The sequence below is a fragment of the Tenrec ecaudatus genome, chromosome 6 (assembly GCF_050624435.1).
Source record: "Tenrec ecaudatus isolate mTenEca1 chromosome 6, mTenEca1.hap1, whole genome shotgun sequence".
Classification (NCBI taxonomy): domain Eukaryota; kingdom Metazoa; phylum Chordata; class Mammalia; order Afrosoricida; family Tenrecidae; genus Tenrec; species Tenrec ecaudatus.
The window spans coordinates 105,869,040-105,885,558 of NC_134535.1; the positions used below are offsets into that span (position 1 = coordinate 105,869,040).

The 16,519-nt window shown below is 41.5% G+C and overlaps 1 protein-coding gene across 1 annotated transcript in view; it reads left to right on the forward strand.

The window, feature by feature from the left end:
• Positions 1-16,519, forward strand: part of LMNTD1 (lamin tail domain containing 1) — a 153,161-nt gene that overhangs the window by 11,632 nt on the left and 125,010 nt on the right. The window lies entirely within an intron of this gene.

Sequence of the window (16,519 nt, forward strand, 5' to 3'; positions counted from 1 at the left end):
GTGAATGCATATCAGTAAGCACATAATCCTGCCACAAGTAGTGCCCCCCAAAAGGGCGTTTATATGATATGTGTGTGTGTGTGTGTGTGTGTGTGTGTGTGTGAAGAGAGTCTATTAGGCTCATCAGATGCTTCCCATAACGTTTAAGAAGAGCTGTGCTAAGGAGGAACTCAATCTCGTGCTCTGGGAAATGTCTACTTTAGACTGTCGTTCTCTCTTGCTGTCGTTCTAAAACAATGACTTACAAACACTTCCTTAGCAGAGGAGTGCTCTCCAACAGGTAAGAAGAACGGAAAAGAAGAAAACGCAATCTTCCTAGAACCCCAAATATGAAATGTATGCAAGTAGATAGGTCCGATGTGAAGAGAGGATAGTCAATCCTCCTGCTCACTCGCTGCCGTTGGGTCCGTTCTGACACAGGGCCACTGTAGAGGACAAACAACAACAGCCCCTGGGGATTTCTGAGACTGAATCTCTACAGGAGCAGAAAGTCTCACCATGCTCCCTTGAAGCAGCTGGTGGGTTCTAACCGCTGACCTTGTAGTTAGCAGCCTAAGGCATAGCTCAGGGCTCACTGCCGTCTTTTTATTCTTCCCCCTCTTTCCCTGGGATCCTTGACACACTTCGATGGGATCACAGGGTTCTATGTGAAAGAGTTTGAAAACCACTATAGTGGTGTGATAGCACGTTATTGAGAAATAACACCTACAGCTAATACCCTCTAGAAATGGACTTATGGGAATTTTTGTAAATTACTGAATATATCCCATTTCATAGGGATTTTTTAGTTATTGTTGCTATCTTTATTTTTTTAGTATTTCATTTTTATAATAAATCATTTTATTGGGGGCTCTTACAGCTCTTATAATAATCCATACATCCATTGTGTCAAGCACATTTGTACATATGTTTCCATCATCATTTTCAAAACATTTTCTTTCTGCTTGAACCCTTGGTATCAGCTTTTTTCCCCCTCCCTTCCCATCCTCCCACCCTCATGAACCCTGGGTAAATTCTAAAGTATTATTATTCTCATATCTTACACTGTGCACTCTCTCCCTTCACCCACATTTCTATTGCTCCTGCTCCAGGGAAATGGAATATATCATTACAATCAACTCCCCCTTTCTCCCCCTTCTCTCCCTACCTTCTCCCTACCCTCATGGTAACACTACTCACATTACTATTCCTGAGGGCTTTATCTGTCCTCACTACTGTGTGCTGAGAACTCTTATCTGCACATGCTCCAGCCTAGAGAGATTTGTAAGGTAGAGCTGGGGTCATGATAGTGGGGGTGGGGTGGGGAGGGGCATTAAAGAACAAGAGGAAAGTTGTGTGTTTTGTTGGTGATACACTGGACACTTGCTAACTCCTCCTTTCCTTGTGACCCTTCTGTGAGGGGCTATCCAACGATCTATAGATGTGCTTTGGGTCTCCACTCTGACCCCCTTCATTTATATCTCTAGGGTTGTTTGTTTTGGGTCTTTTGATGCCTGATACCTGATCCTGTCAACACCTTGTGATCACACAGGCTGGTGTGATTACATGCTTCTTCCATGTGGGCTTTGTTGCTTCCCTCCTAGATGGCCGCTTGTTTATCTTCAAGCCTGTAGGACCCCAGACACTGTATCCATTTTCATAGAATTACATATAGCTCAATGCCTGAGTATGCTCATGTGTAAAGTAAGAGGTTTGAATTTGAATTTATAAAGCGTTTTCAATGTTCTGTTCCATAGTCAATGAATGATTTATGTAACTAATTCCCATTATTCACAATAGTTATGTTCTATGACCTGACCTCAGATAGAAAGTTAGCAAATACTGAACGATGGCTGGCACAAGAAATACAAGATTAGGGTCCTGTAGGTTTCTGGTCATAGCATTTTCTTCAAGTGACACTATCATTAGTATATACCCAAGAATTGACAGAGAAAAGGGGAGCGAAAACAAAACTTATTAATTACTGTCATATAGTCTTCAGTTTTTAATTCTTTTCCCTAAAATACATAGACTAGTTTGCTGAATTACTCGGATATTCATAAAGAGACATATTATATGTAACACTTTTATCTAAGAATTGCCTTTTTTTCAATTATGCTTCTCAAATATAACCGTGAGCTGCCTAACCAAACCACAGTTGATGCCATTGAGTCCATCCCACTCAGAGTGACACTGTAAAAAGGGCAGGCCTATCCCATAGCATTTCCAAAACTGCTATCTTTACGGAGTAGACTGTCCCGCCTTTCTCCTATGGAGAGTCTGCTGGGTTCTGCAGGAACAGTAAATTATTTAATGTGGCTCTTCTAGAAAATATCTCTAACTCCCATTACCCCCTGACCCCTCACTATGGTCAGTACCATTGTTGTCTCCACTAGATGGTTTATCTTAACTAATTTACATAGACATGAAAAAAGAAGCAGAAAAGGGCCTATAAATAGTTTGAGGTATGTCTGCTGACCCTTATGAATGTTTCTGATTGAGTCTGATGAGGTGCTAAGCCCTGCCCTCTGAGTCTGAAGTCTATTTTCAGGATTCCTTGAGAACTTCATTGCTTTGCTCCCCTTGCTGCTCTGTTTCACTCCCTTCATGTTTCGCCCCAGTGTGTGAGGATCAGACCACACACAATTCCCACACTGTGTCTCAGGGACAAGGGCACAACAAGAGATCTAAAATTAATAGTGAGGAGGATATAGAATGCCTGTTGATCAAGTGCAATGTAGCCGAGAGGAATTACTGAGAGCAGAATGAAGATTTAACATTATAGTGATACAGGAGGAAAGTAAAAGGAGGTAGAGGAAAGAATTAAGAGGCAGAAGATATTTACAGAGGTATAATAATATAGGCATGTATATATGTAAATATATTCTTTTTTAAAATTTTTATTGGGGGCCATTACAACTCATCACAATCCATACATTCATCGATTGGATCAAGTACATTTGTTCATTTGTTGCCATCCTTATTCTCAAAACATTTGCTTTCTACTTGAGCCATTGCTATCAGTTCCTCATTTTTCCCCTCCCTCCCCACCCACCCCCCTCATGAACCCTTGATAATTTATAAATTATTATTATCATGTCTTAAACTGTTCAACATCTCCCTTCACCCACTTTTCTGTTGTCCATTCCCCAGGGAGGGGGTTATATGTAGATTCTTGTAATTGATTCCCCTTTTCTACCCCACCTTCCCTTCACCCTCGCAGTATCGCCACTCCCACCACTGGTCCTGAGGGATTCATCTGTCCTGGATTCCCTGTGTTTACCAGTTCCTATCTGTACAAGTGTACATCCTCTGGTCTAGCCGGATTTGTAAGGTAGAATTGGGATCATGATACTTGGGGGGGAGAAGGGGGGAAGGGAACATTCACAAACTAGAGGAAAGTTGTATGTTTCATCGTTGCTACACTGCACTGACTGGCTCGTTTCCTCCCCACGACCCTTCTGTAAGGGAATGTCCCCTTGCTTACAGATGGGTTTGGGGTCCCCACTCCACACTCCCCCTCATTCAGAATGATATGATTTTTTGTTCTTTGATGCCTAATACCTGATCCCATCAAGACCTCGTGATCACACAGGCTGGTGTGCTTCTTCCATGTGGGCTTTGTTGCTTCTGAACTAGATGGCCGCTTTTTAACCTTCAAGCCTGTAAAACCCCAGATGCTTTATCTTTTGATAGCCAGGCACTATCAGCTTTCTTCACCACATTTGCTTATGTAACCATTTTGTCTTCAGTAATCATGTTGGGAAGGTGAGCATCAAGGAATGCCAGTCTGTTGATGGAAATTTGGGTTGTTTCCAACTCCTTTCAATTGTGAATTGTGCCACAATGAACATTGGAGCACAAATGTCTGGCCTTGGTTTGTTTCTTGCCTCTTCTGGGTATATGCCCAGTAGGGGGATTTCTGGGTCATATGGTAACTCAATTTCCATCTGTTTTAGATATTGCCAAATTGATATCCATAGTGGCTGTACATACCTACAGGTCCATCAGCAGTGGATGAGAGTTCCTATCTCACTACAACCCTTCCAACACTGGTTGCTTTCTGAATTTTTGAATTGGGCTATCTTTGAGGGTGTTAGGTGGTATCTCATAGTTATTTTAATTTGCATTTCTCTTATGGCTAATAATTGGGAACATTTTCTCACATGTTTATTGGCCATTCAGATTTCAGACTCTGTGAAACTTCTGTTCAGGTTCTTTCCCCACCTCTTCAGTGGACAATTAAGTTTTTTTTTCTTTTTGTAAGCTAGCAGAGTTTGTAGATTTTACTAATATAGCCTTTGTCTAATGTGTCATTGCTAAAGATGTTTTCCCAGTCCATGGGCTCCCTTATTACTCTCTTGGTGAATTCTTTTTATCTACATAGCTGTTTTATCACCAGCATGTCCCACTTGTCAATTTGTGACTCATCTGTATTTGTGTCCTTCCCTATTTCTGATAGCCTATGTATTCCCTGTGCCAAAGTTCTCAAGTTGGTCCCATTTCCTCTTTGATGGCCCTAATAGTTCGGGGGTTTACCTTGAGGTCTGTGATGAACCTTGAGTTTATTCTTGTGCATGGCGTGAGATAAGGGTCTTGCTTCACTTTTCTGTAGGTAGATATCCATTTTTTGTAGCACTACTTATTGAAGAGGGCATCTGCTTCCCATTTGATACTTTTGAGGCCCTTATGAAAGATAAGTTGTCTGTATGCTGATGATTTTATTTCTGGGTTTTCAGTTCTTTTCCATTGGTTTGAGTATCTGGCAGTATACCAATACCATGTGGTTTGACCACTGTGGCTGTATAATATGTACTAAAGTCAGGTGAAACAAGCCCTCCCACCGTGTCCTTCTTCTTGAGGAGTTCTATGCTAATTAGGGGCTTCGTCCTTATGCATATGAAATTGGTAATCAGTTTTTCCATTGCTTTGAAGAAAGATGAGGGTAATTGTATCAGGATTGCATTAAACTTATACAGTGCCTTGTGCAGACTGACATCTTTACTATATTGAGTCTTCCAGTCCACAAGCATGGGATATTCTTCCATTTGTTGAGGTCACTCTTGGTTTCTTGTAATAGTGTTCTGTAGTTTTCCTTATAAAGATTTTTTTGTTCTTTTAGTCAGGTATACCCTTAGGAATTTCAATTTGTTCTTGGCTATGGTGAAAGGTACTCCCTTTTAAATCTCCCCCTTGTGTGGTCTTATCCAATGTATATAGCAGTCCTATAGACTTCTGTCTGTTAATATTGTATCCTGCCATACTGCCATATTCCTCCATTGCTTCCAGTACTCCCCTTGTGGAGCTTTTGGGATTTTCCATATATAAAATAATATCATCTGCAAATAAAAATAGTTTCACCTCTTCCTTCCCCAGGCAAATACCTTTGATGTCCTTTTTTTTTTTAGCCTTATGCTGTTAACTAATACACTATTGAATAAGATTGGGGACAAGGGGCATCCTTGCCTGGTCCCCATTTTCAGTGGGATTGTGTTGGTCTTTTGGAATTGGAAAGTGCTGGTCAAGCTGCCTTAGGCCATGTGAGGCACTACAGCAGGTTGGAGAAACTTCCCTCAGTCATGTGGGACCGCAAAGAATGGATAGAGCTCCCTCAGCCATGCAGGCAGGATTTCCCCAGCCACACATCAAGCTCTGAAGAAGGCAGTTGGGTGGAATATCCCCAGGAAGAAGGTGGGTGAGCTAGCCATTGGTGGAGGATGCAGGCAGGATTTCCCCAGCCACACATCAAGCTCTGAAGAAGGCAGTTGGGTGGAATATTCCCAGGAAGAAAGTGAGTGAGATAGCCATTGGTGGAGGATGCACAGGATTTCCCCAGACTCAGGTTATGCTGCAGAGGGTGGGCTCTCCCAGCTGGATGGAGGGCAGGCATAAATGCCCTAGGCTTGGGGTCTGGAGGTCAGCAGTGGAATGTGAGAGAAAAGGGAAGAGGAAAACAAAACCTAAGCCCACTGAGACTATGGGGGCATACAGCAAAGAGAGGGAAACAAAAGTAACAATAGAGTTGAGCCCCGATCCCTTACTGTGGGGCTGGAGGGATTTCATCCCTTCCTACAGGCATCACCAAATTATCCTGGCTCCAGGAGAAACAGTGGCGGGGCTAAGGTCAAACCCTAGGCGGCCTCCACTGTGGTAAGTCAAAAGCCCCCAGCTCCTCAAAACCTTGTGGATCTGTGCCTACTTATCTTTGTGACCCAGCAGTGTGGAATTTCCCTCTTAGTAACTCTCCTGTGCTGATTTCTGCAGAGTCCCTTTGGTATGTGTTACTCAGTTGCCATATTCCCAGAAGGCCTATGTAAATGTATTCTTATATAACAATAAGGATATAGTTCTATGTACATATATTTATATGTTAAGTATCAAGGTAGCAGATGGACATTGGGTCTCTACTCAAGTCCTCCCTCAGTGCAAGAACACTTTGTTCTAATAACCTGGCATCCCATGATGCTCACATTCCTGAAACAATCACTGAAGACAAAATGGGTGCATAAGTAAATGTAGTGAAGAAAGCTGTTGGTACCAGGCTATTAGAAGATATTGTGTCTGGCTTGATGTTAAACAAGCAGCCATCTATCAAGGAAGCAACAAAGCCATATTGGAAGAACACCATCCTGTGTGATCACATGGTACCAACAGGATCACATATCAGGCATCAGAAAACCCAAAACAAACAACCATATTAATGTGAATGAATGATAGCATGAGGGTAGGGGGAAGGTGAGGGAAAAGGGGGAGCAAAAGGGTAACCAGTCACAATGATCAATGTATAACCCCCCTTGCTCCCTCCCCATAGAGGAGGATGAACAACAAAAATGTGGGTCTAGGAGACAACAGATAGTATAAGATATGAAAATCATAATAATTTCTAATTTATCAAGGGTTCACAAGGGTGAGAGAGTAGTGGAGGGAGGAAAAAATTGAGCTGATACCAAGAACTCAAGCAGATACAAAATATTTTTAAAATAATGATGGCAACATGTGTACAAATGTGCTTGATACAATTGATGTATAGATTGTTTTAAGAGCTGCAAGAGCCTCCAATAACTTGATTTATAATTAATAAAAAAGAAAGAAAATAATGTGGGGGAAGATACTGATAGGATTCCCCAGTGAGTAATTGTGAACAAGATTTCCCAGAAAGCCATCCTGCTTCACATAAAATAAGCCCTCAGAGAAGCAGAATGGGGGGTCTCATCATTGGCAAGAGACAAGAAGAGCGGGCCTTGTTTTCTGGACCCAGCATCTGCCTTATGCCTTCCTGATGTTCAGATTTTGGGCTGACCAGTACCAACCACCCTATTTTCAGGTAATGGCACATCTCTAGATTGTTAAATGTGAGACAAATAATATTGTTGAAGACATTGTGAGACTTGATCATACTATCTGAGCCATGTGGCCCGCAAAACATTGTTACTGCTAAAGATTCCATGTCTCCCTAAGAAGATCCTGCATAGAATAGGAGAAACGTGGGGGACTCAAAATCATAAAAGAGACCAGGCTTGCTGGTTGTAAAGAGACAGGAAGTGCTCCTGAAACTAAGGTCCTTATCCAGCCCTGTGGCAAAATAACCAACTGAGAGCAAGAGGGCAGCATTTACCCAATGACAAAACGCCGAGGGTCAGAAGAGGAAACAGAGTAAGCTATACTACATTGAGGGCTTCACAATGGATGAGTTGAAAAAAATGAGTACAAAAAAACTGTAAAACTGATTATCTGCTCCTAATGCACAATAAAAAGTTTTTTAAGTAGGAAATTTAGTGTCATTAGAGGCCATTCCAAAGAAAGATGATCCATCAGAATGTGAAAATCATTAGCAATAATATCATTACTATCATACCCAAGTAAAATTCTTATGAAGTTAATTCAAAAATGGTTGCAGCAGTATATGCACAGGGAACTGCAGAAATTCAAACTATGCTCAGAACAGGAAATGGAACGAGGAGTATCACTGGTAAAGCCACATGAATCTTTGTCTGAAAGCAGGGAATGTCAGAACAAGGCTTGCCTGTGTTTTATTGAGTGTGTAAAGACATTTGACTATATGTATCATGAGAAATTATGAACCACATTGTAAAGCATGAGAATTCCAGAGCACTTAATTGTGCTCATAAAACCTGGATATAGAACAAAAGACAGTTTTCTAACAGAACAAAGGAATACTTACTGTGCCGTTTGAAACCAGAAAGGTGTGTGTAAAGATTCTACTCTTTCATCATCTTTGTTCAATTTGTAAGCTGATGGAAAAAATTCCGAGAAGTTAGACTATAGGAAGAAAAACACCGCATCAGGATTGGAAGAAAGACTCATTAAAAGCTTGTGGTGTGCGGATGGCACAACCTTGCTTGCTGGACATAAGAAAGACTCACAGCACACCTCAACATAAAACAAAAATCTTCACAATTGGTACATAAACAATATAATGATAACGAAAGGGTGAAATTGTGAATGATTTCATTTTCCTTGGCTTCACAATGACTGCCTTAGGAAGCAGCAGTCAAAAAGTCAACTGGCCTCTTTGATGGGAAAACCTACTGCACAATGCCTCTTCAAAGTGTTAGAAAGTCCAGGTGTTATTTTCAGGGCTCAGGTCCACTTGACCCAACCCATGGTATTTTCAATTTCTCTCCTTTTGTATGAAAGTGGAATCATTAATAAAGATCCAAGAACTATAGATGCACTTGAATTATGATGCTGGTAACAAATATTGAGTATCTATTGGATTGCCAAAAGAATGAAAGAAAAAAATTGTGTCAGAAGTATAGCCAGAATGCTCTTTAGAAGCAAGGGTGGTAAAATTTTTCATGTATACTTTGGACATACCCTCAGAAGGGACCAGTCCTGGAAGAACGACATCATGCCTGGTAAGGCACAGAGCCATTGGTAAAGAGGAAGACCTTCAATGAGATGTATTGGCAGCACTGAGCTCAAGCATAAGGATTATAAGGGAGGTACAGAAACAGGCAGTGTTTCATTCTGCTTCACGCAGTGTCACTAAGAGACAAAATGCACTCAACAACACCAGGCAATAGTAGAACCACTGCCCCTGCCTTCCATAAAGATGTTTTCTTGTTTCTGAGGGTTGCAAAAACACACTGTAAACAGTAATCTGCTAACATAGAAATAGAAATAGAACATAATTAGCCTTTGTTATAGTGGAATGCAATATTTACGTTTTCAATATCCGTTGTATCGAGTTCATGTATATGGATATCTGCTTTGTTCAGACTGGACTATATTGCTCCTGAGGGCTCAGCACTGTGGCTTGTACAGGTTTGAACCATGAACGTATTTCTAATCCACAATGGTAACAAAGGGGAAAGTACAGGTTTCAAAGGCAGTATTTCATTTATGTATGTTTCAGATTACTATATGGTCTGTTTATTGATGTTTCCTTGGATTACATTGTTTAAATTAATTGGTTTAGGAATTTGGAATGTCTAAGGTCACATCTCGATGACTTCAAACAGTATTTATTTGGATAATCAGTAAGTTAGCCAGAGATTGTGTAACTCAGTATATAAGATCTAATGGCATGTGTCCACTTTGTGTCGTATTTTGTTGTGCTCTGGTGGCCCTGCCAGGTTAGCATTGGATGACTAATTGCAAAGTCAGTGTTTCAAGTCCACCAGCTGCTCCTCAGAGAAAGATGAGGCTGTCTGTTCTCGCAAAGATTTACAAACTCTAGTTAGGGTTCATGTGAGCCAGAATCAACTTGATGGTAAAGGGGTTACTTTTGTTTTGTGGAATGGGTAAATTTTTGATAACTCTCAATATTTCAAGCTTTTGTATAATGCAATTTCACACCCAACAGTGTAAACATACCTTTTATCTACAATGAGAAGGCAAAAAAGTTTTATAATTCCCTCTAGTGTGATATCCACTTTAATGTGGTGGTCTGAAACCAAACCTCAAGATTTAAGAGTTACACCTATGCAAACATTTTAAAACAAACCCAAGTATCATGTGGAATAACTTAAAAAAAAGAATAAACAAAAATGCTCACTGCTATCAAGTCTATTCTGATTCATAGTGACCCTAAATGACAATGTAGGACTGCCTCTGTGGGTTTCTAAAGCTGTGAATCATTTTTAATGCCATATAATTCACATTTCAAACAATTAATAGTCTGATTATATTAAGAAGACTTGTGCAATCATTACCACCATTAATTTCAGGACACTTTGTTCTTTCTCATACTCAACGTTGTTTCCCCCAACCTCCCCTGCCATGCCCTAGGTAATTACTAGTCCAGTTACCTACAGATCCAGCTATCCTGGACTGCATATGCAGAAAATCATACAAAGCAAGACACACACACACACAGAAAACGCCAAAGCCAAAGAGAAAAGCCTCAATGCAAAGGAAAGCAGGAAATATTAAAAATGGAAATAATTTAAAATGAGTCCAAAGGGAGCTCAAATGATCAGGTGTTACCATTTGACCTAACTACATCTGCCATAGTTGATTTTACAACGCTTTCTACCTGATAGCAAGTCTATTCACATCCCTGGACTCTGGTCAAAAGAGAATGCACCGAAAGCTTAATCCATGTGGGGACCCTGCAAATGGATTTGAGCCTCCACTGTCATCCATAGCCTTCTGCATTTGAGCATTCAAAATTGAAGCTGTGACAGTGTTCTTTGTCCCATGAATCTGCTGGTGGATTCTAAGTGTTGAGTTTGCAGTTAGCATCTCAACCAATCACCCGCTATGCTGCCTCAAGAGCTATGGGCTCCTTCTCCTGTGGACAAGAAAAGGCCAATTACTTGAACCACTTACAATCACACTGAATACGGAAATAATTACTTGAAGAAACCCCACAAAATGCCGATGATTTCTATTCATTTTTCTGTTATCAACTAGTAGGAGCAAAAGATGCAGAATTTCTAGGTATAATAAAATCATAACTTAATCACTTGTGCACTGACTCGGTTAAAAAGGCCATCACAAATTCATAGATAATAACTTTTTCTTTTGTTGCTTACTTAAAGAAAATTTGAATGGTAATGTGTCTGTGTTTCTGCATAAACATTTCCATTGAAGAGGTGAGAACCACTGACATGTTTTATCTCACAGCTGAAATAAAAGTTTCTTTAAAGGCCAAATATCAAGTCCTAGGGATTAGTCCTAATAGCTGATTGGCTGGGTAACTTCATGAATGTATCTTTGCTTCAAGACATTTTAATATCCCTTTGATTATTATAACTTATAACTTCCCTTTGATTATTAGAGGTTGTGACCTCGTTTATTTAAATGAAGTTTATTAGTGATCTAGTCTTTATCACAAGTAGAAAATATTAGTTTAGGTAAATAGAGCATTCTGTTATAGATTCTAGAACTAAATATTTCAGCCTCAAATATGCCAAGAAAACTGTCATCCCCACCAAGGAAGGTAAACAGCATCTCTGCTGACAGCCCCGATAATCCATGTCAAGAAATCATAGACAGAAACGTTCCCTATCTGGCTCTAGTTCTGAACCAAGAACAAACTTTCAGGGCGCAACTTAAAACTGTCCTATCTGAACTACTCGGTCAGGGAGGGGCACTTAAAATATTTGTCAGACACGGTTAATGCCAACAAATGACACCCTCCCCTCCAGAAGATGCGAGCTGGTGAGTTAGCTCCTCCTAGACCAAAGTCACCCCTTCCAGCAATGAGAAGATCTGATTGGACTACAAATATCTCAGGTCACTAATTCACTAGTCAGAAAGGTGTTTCTGTGGGATACCAAATGGCACCCTGCTCCTTGTATTCAGGACCCTCCCCATGGCTCCCACAAACACGGTGCCCACTGGGAACCCCGGATCTTTGCTAATCTGCCCTGCAGAGGACATTGTCAGTCCGCTTCGGAGCATTAGCTCTTCGCCGTCTGATACTGGCGACCCTGGTTATTTTCCTTCTGGTCTTGCAGGGAAAAGAGAACAACAGCCATGACTGAGCCGCTTTCTCTGCAGGTGCCCCCGCCCGCCACCCCAGGAGCACATCTCTGTCATCATCATCATTTTTATTATAACATGTTATATGTGGTATTATTGTGACCTACGGTGTATAACTATTTCTGTCACTTTGCTTATCTTTCGTTTTACAGGAATCAAATAACACCTCATCTCTGGTCCAGAAATATTCTGCACGTGGGACCATTCAATGCACCACTGTTTCGGCATGATATGCCAGCTTTGTAAAGCGTAACTGCTGGTACATCTAAACAGTGACTTCAAGTTCCTTCCTATTTGCAAGTGAAGGAGCTGCCTTATTTGACACCCCATTCATCAGCAGGGTGGCAAGCTGGGCAAGCACTCTGTGGGCCCCCACATCCCCGTGCGCCTTCTCTCAGATGCAGCCAGACCTCTGTACCCTCCCTGCGAGGCGCTTTATTGTTCCGGCTTCAAGCACCGAAAGCAAGCATCGGAGGAATCTCACAAGCTGGGAAAATTACTCTGCAAACCCCAATTTGTAAAAATATATCTTCCAGATGGATATTTTTTCCCTCTAAAAGGTTGATTGCCTGTATCAGAAAACATGTTCTTTTTTAAGGATTCACTGAAAACTTAGAAGTAATCCAAAAGTATGTTGTGATTGTTTTGCTTTGTTATTTTTAAATCACTTGGCTCCAGTCCTAGTGAAATATGGGATATAAAACTTAGATTTCTTCTTCAAATAAAGAAGCCTCTTTTGTCGTTACCTCATTCCAGGATTTATTTTCGTGTGGAAAAAAAAACAAAACTCCTCACTTGGAGCACTGGGGCTAAGCTGTCCTGCCCGTGTCTCTCTTTCATCTTTTCCTTGTTTTCTGCGATCCTAAAAAGAAACCATTAAAAGGCAGACTACCTGAGTGAGAAAAACGGAACAGCTCCTGTCAAACCTTCACGTGTTCAGACCAACAGCGCACACTTGCTTTTCCCGTGGGCGAGTCATGAGGCTCACCTTGTGTTCAGAACTGCCTCTTGGCACCGCCAAGCATGGAGCATTTTGATATATGCCTGAGTCACTGTCTGTTAGGGACTTACGTTGCTTCTAGAACCATCCTTTTTTATTTTTTTAATTTCCCACTAGATGATGAGTTTTCTATGATTGGAAACAGGGAAGTATCATATCTTTGTGTCCCCTTTATTCTGGCCTTATTGTACAGAGACGCGTAATATGTCAGGGAAATGCAGAGGCCCTTCACTCAAAACAACACTGACGAATCCCTGCAGCCGCACTTTGACTCCTGTGAGCAAGAGTTCTTCCAGTTACAGGACTGCACTCACACCAAAGCAAAATGCTCCCCAGTCCGTTCCAACCCAGGGGGACCCGGTAGGAGCATTACTGACCCTGATAGTTTCTGAGACAGTACAAGTTCCCACAAGCATACAACCTCCTCATTCTCCCAAGGAGCGGCTGGTGGGTTCGAACGGTTGAAGGAGTTAACAGCCCAAACCATAAACCCCTGTGGACCTGTGACTCCTCAAGGGCTGTGCGTACCACGTGAGTATTCTTAAGTGGTGATGACAAGACAGTGAAATAGCATTGGAACTCTAGTCTCTGCTATTAAGTTGCTTATCGTGCCATTTAACCACTTTGTCGACTGGCTCACCTTTTTCATGAAGATATCCATTATAAGTGATTGCGAGAGATGTCAATAAGGGAAGGTCTCTGTTTTTAAGTGGTTGTTGTCTAAACTCTTCCTGAAAGAGTTGATGAGAAGGTGATTTGGGGGTCAAACGTGGCTTTCTCCAGTTCCTATCATTTGCTTCCTGCATCCACTAAGGATGTGTTTTCTGGGTCTCTTTCTGTGATTCGATATAAGGTCCATTCCTTAGTCTTCAAACCACACCTATCTAAGCCCTAATTGCTTCATATATTGGACTCTGCAGATAGAATTACTTTATTTTCCTGCTCCGTACCGCCGACTAGTCTTCCCTGGGCCTCCAGCTGCCCTTGTCTGCTTTGTCAAATTTCTCAGACATTCAGGTTTTCTCAAATTACTCAGCAGTCCAATTTCTTTCGGTTTTCCCTGGCCTAGAATGTCCCTGATCATCATCTATTTTTCTGAAGATCTTATCTTTTGCCACTCTTCTGTCCCCATTTTTATAGCTTCTTAAAAATATGATGGCCACACCTGTCTCTCTACCACTGCCTTCTCAGACACTTCGTAAAGAATTATAGGACATCAGGACAATGTAGAGATTTAATTTAGTTTCCTCATCTTAGAGCGATGAATTGCAGAGCCAAAACTAAGACCAGAGCTTTTTAAATATAGGGAACTAGAGAGCCCAGCCACGGGCCCCACTAATATAATTTCTGCTCCCATTAGTCTTGGCCACAGTGTTTTGTTTACTCTGGAACCATTGACCCCAACTGATCTAGCTATGGACAGGGCGAGGTGGAAACACTAAGGATCAGAGCTGGAATCTGCCATCGGCATCAGCAACCAGCACTTCCATCATTCATTTGCCACGAGGGATTCAGCTTCTCTCTCACTGGCTGGACACAAGACGTGAGCTTGTGTACAAAAACAAGAGGCTTGTTTTAATGTGTACAAAAACATTTTAATGTGTACAAAAACAAGGGGCTTGTTTTCTTTTGATTGGGAGGAAATTCCGAACCCTTTTACTAGATTTTGAATAACCATTTGGAGAAAGGTTTTTGTTTTTGTTGGTCTGTCTTAATTCTAATATTGCTAAACTTATATACTCACAAACTTATCTATAGATCCCCTCCATGGGAGCATCTTTGGCAACTTAGTTTTTTGATTTGGGGGTTTGTTTGTTTTTTTCAGTTTTGAAAAGTTCTTAGATTTGTAAGACACCTTATTTCTGTTGTTTCCAGTGCATCCACCCCCATCTGGTGGTGTCTTTAGGACAAACCAGCAGTTTGCCCTCAGAATACAACGGAAGCCTTCACAGGGACTGAGCGTGGTATGAGCCATCCATCGGTCAGTGAAGGCCTTCTCTGTGGCTGTCCGCTCCACCCCGCATGCCATAGCTGGTATCAAGAAATTGTTCAGAGAGGGGCCATCGTCCAGTTATCACTGGTATTCACGGGCATCCCCAGCAGCATGGAATGCAATAGCCTCTTCTCTCGCATTTCACAGGCTTCCTGCTATCATTTTTGAACCTATGTGGCAGGCAAGTCTGGGATTATCTTCATTTTGTGACTGAAGGCATTTTAGCTCAGAGAGATTGGCTTCCTTAAAGTCACGTAGAAAGTGGCAGAGTGAAGACTAGACTCCCTGCCTAAGCTTCTTCCTCAATTGCCATCCTGACGCCTGAGCATTAACAACTGAAAATGAAAGGAAAAAACACCACACAGAACTATAAAACAGTGGTTGGGTTTCACAAATGGAGGAGTTGAGGACCATGAGAATCTTTTTTGCTTTCCTTCTTTTATGTGAATTCATGTAAGAAGAAGACTGAAGGCAGGCAGTCACAATGGTGATGAACGCAGGACCTCAGCAATATGGCTTATTTTCCCCCCAACAGTTTGTTGGCATATGATTCACATATAATACAACTCAATAGCTCTATCACATCAAGAAGAGTTGTACAGGAGTTTTCTTCCATGTACTCAGTTATGATTTGCCCCAACCTCCCCTTTCATTCCCCTAAGGACCATTAATACAGTTCTGTCTCTATAGACTTCCCTATCCTAGATTTCATATACAGAAGAACATTTTTTGGAAAAACTAACAATAACCACTTAAAATGGATATGATATGGCGCTGTGCCCATCCGCATTTTCAGCAACCCATTTTCCAGTGCGCTCTGCACGAAAGCACAGCTACTCACGGCCCTGGTCCATGGTCAGAGGGGATTCGCCAGGGGCTTAGTCCACATGTATTGACCCTGTACTTTTTTTTTTTAACTGGAACAATTTTTTAATTTATCAAAAGATTTTATTGGAGGCTCTTACAGCTCTTATAACAACCATACATCAGTTGTATCAAGTATATTTGTGCATATGTTGCCATCATCATTTTCTAGACATTTAATATCTAGTGAGCCCTAGGTATCAGCTCCTCTCTTTTCCTTTGCTCCCCCCACCCTTGTGACCCCTTGATAAATTATAAATTATTATTATTTGATATCTTACACCGACCAGTATCTCCCTTCATACACAGTTTCTGTTGTTCATCCCCCTGGGGTGTGTGTGTGTGTGTGATGATTATGTGTCAATCATTGCATTTGGTTCCTCCTTTCTCTCCTCCTCTCCCCACCTTCCCCCTACCCTTCTGATATCGTTACTCCCATTCCTACTCCTGGATTTCGTGTGTTGTGATCTCTTGTCTCATATCTCTTATCTGTACCTGTGCACATGCTCTGGTCTAGCTCACAATGAAAGGCAGCACTGGGGCATGATAGTGGGGGGTGAGGAAACCTGAAAGAACCAGAGGAATATCGTGTGTTTCATTGGTGCTAAGTTGCGCCCTAGTTGACTCATCCCTTCCTTGTGACCCTTCTGTGAGGGGATGTCGCATTGTCTACAAATGGGTTTGGGGTCTCTGCTCTGAACCCCTTGTTCTCAACAATGTTTTTTTTG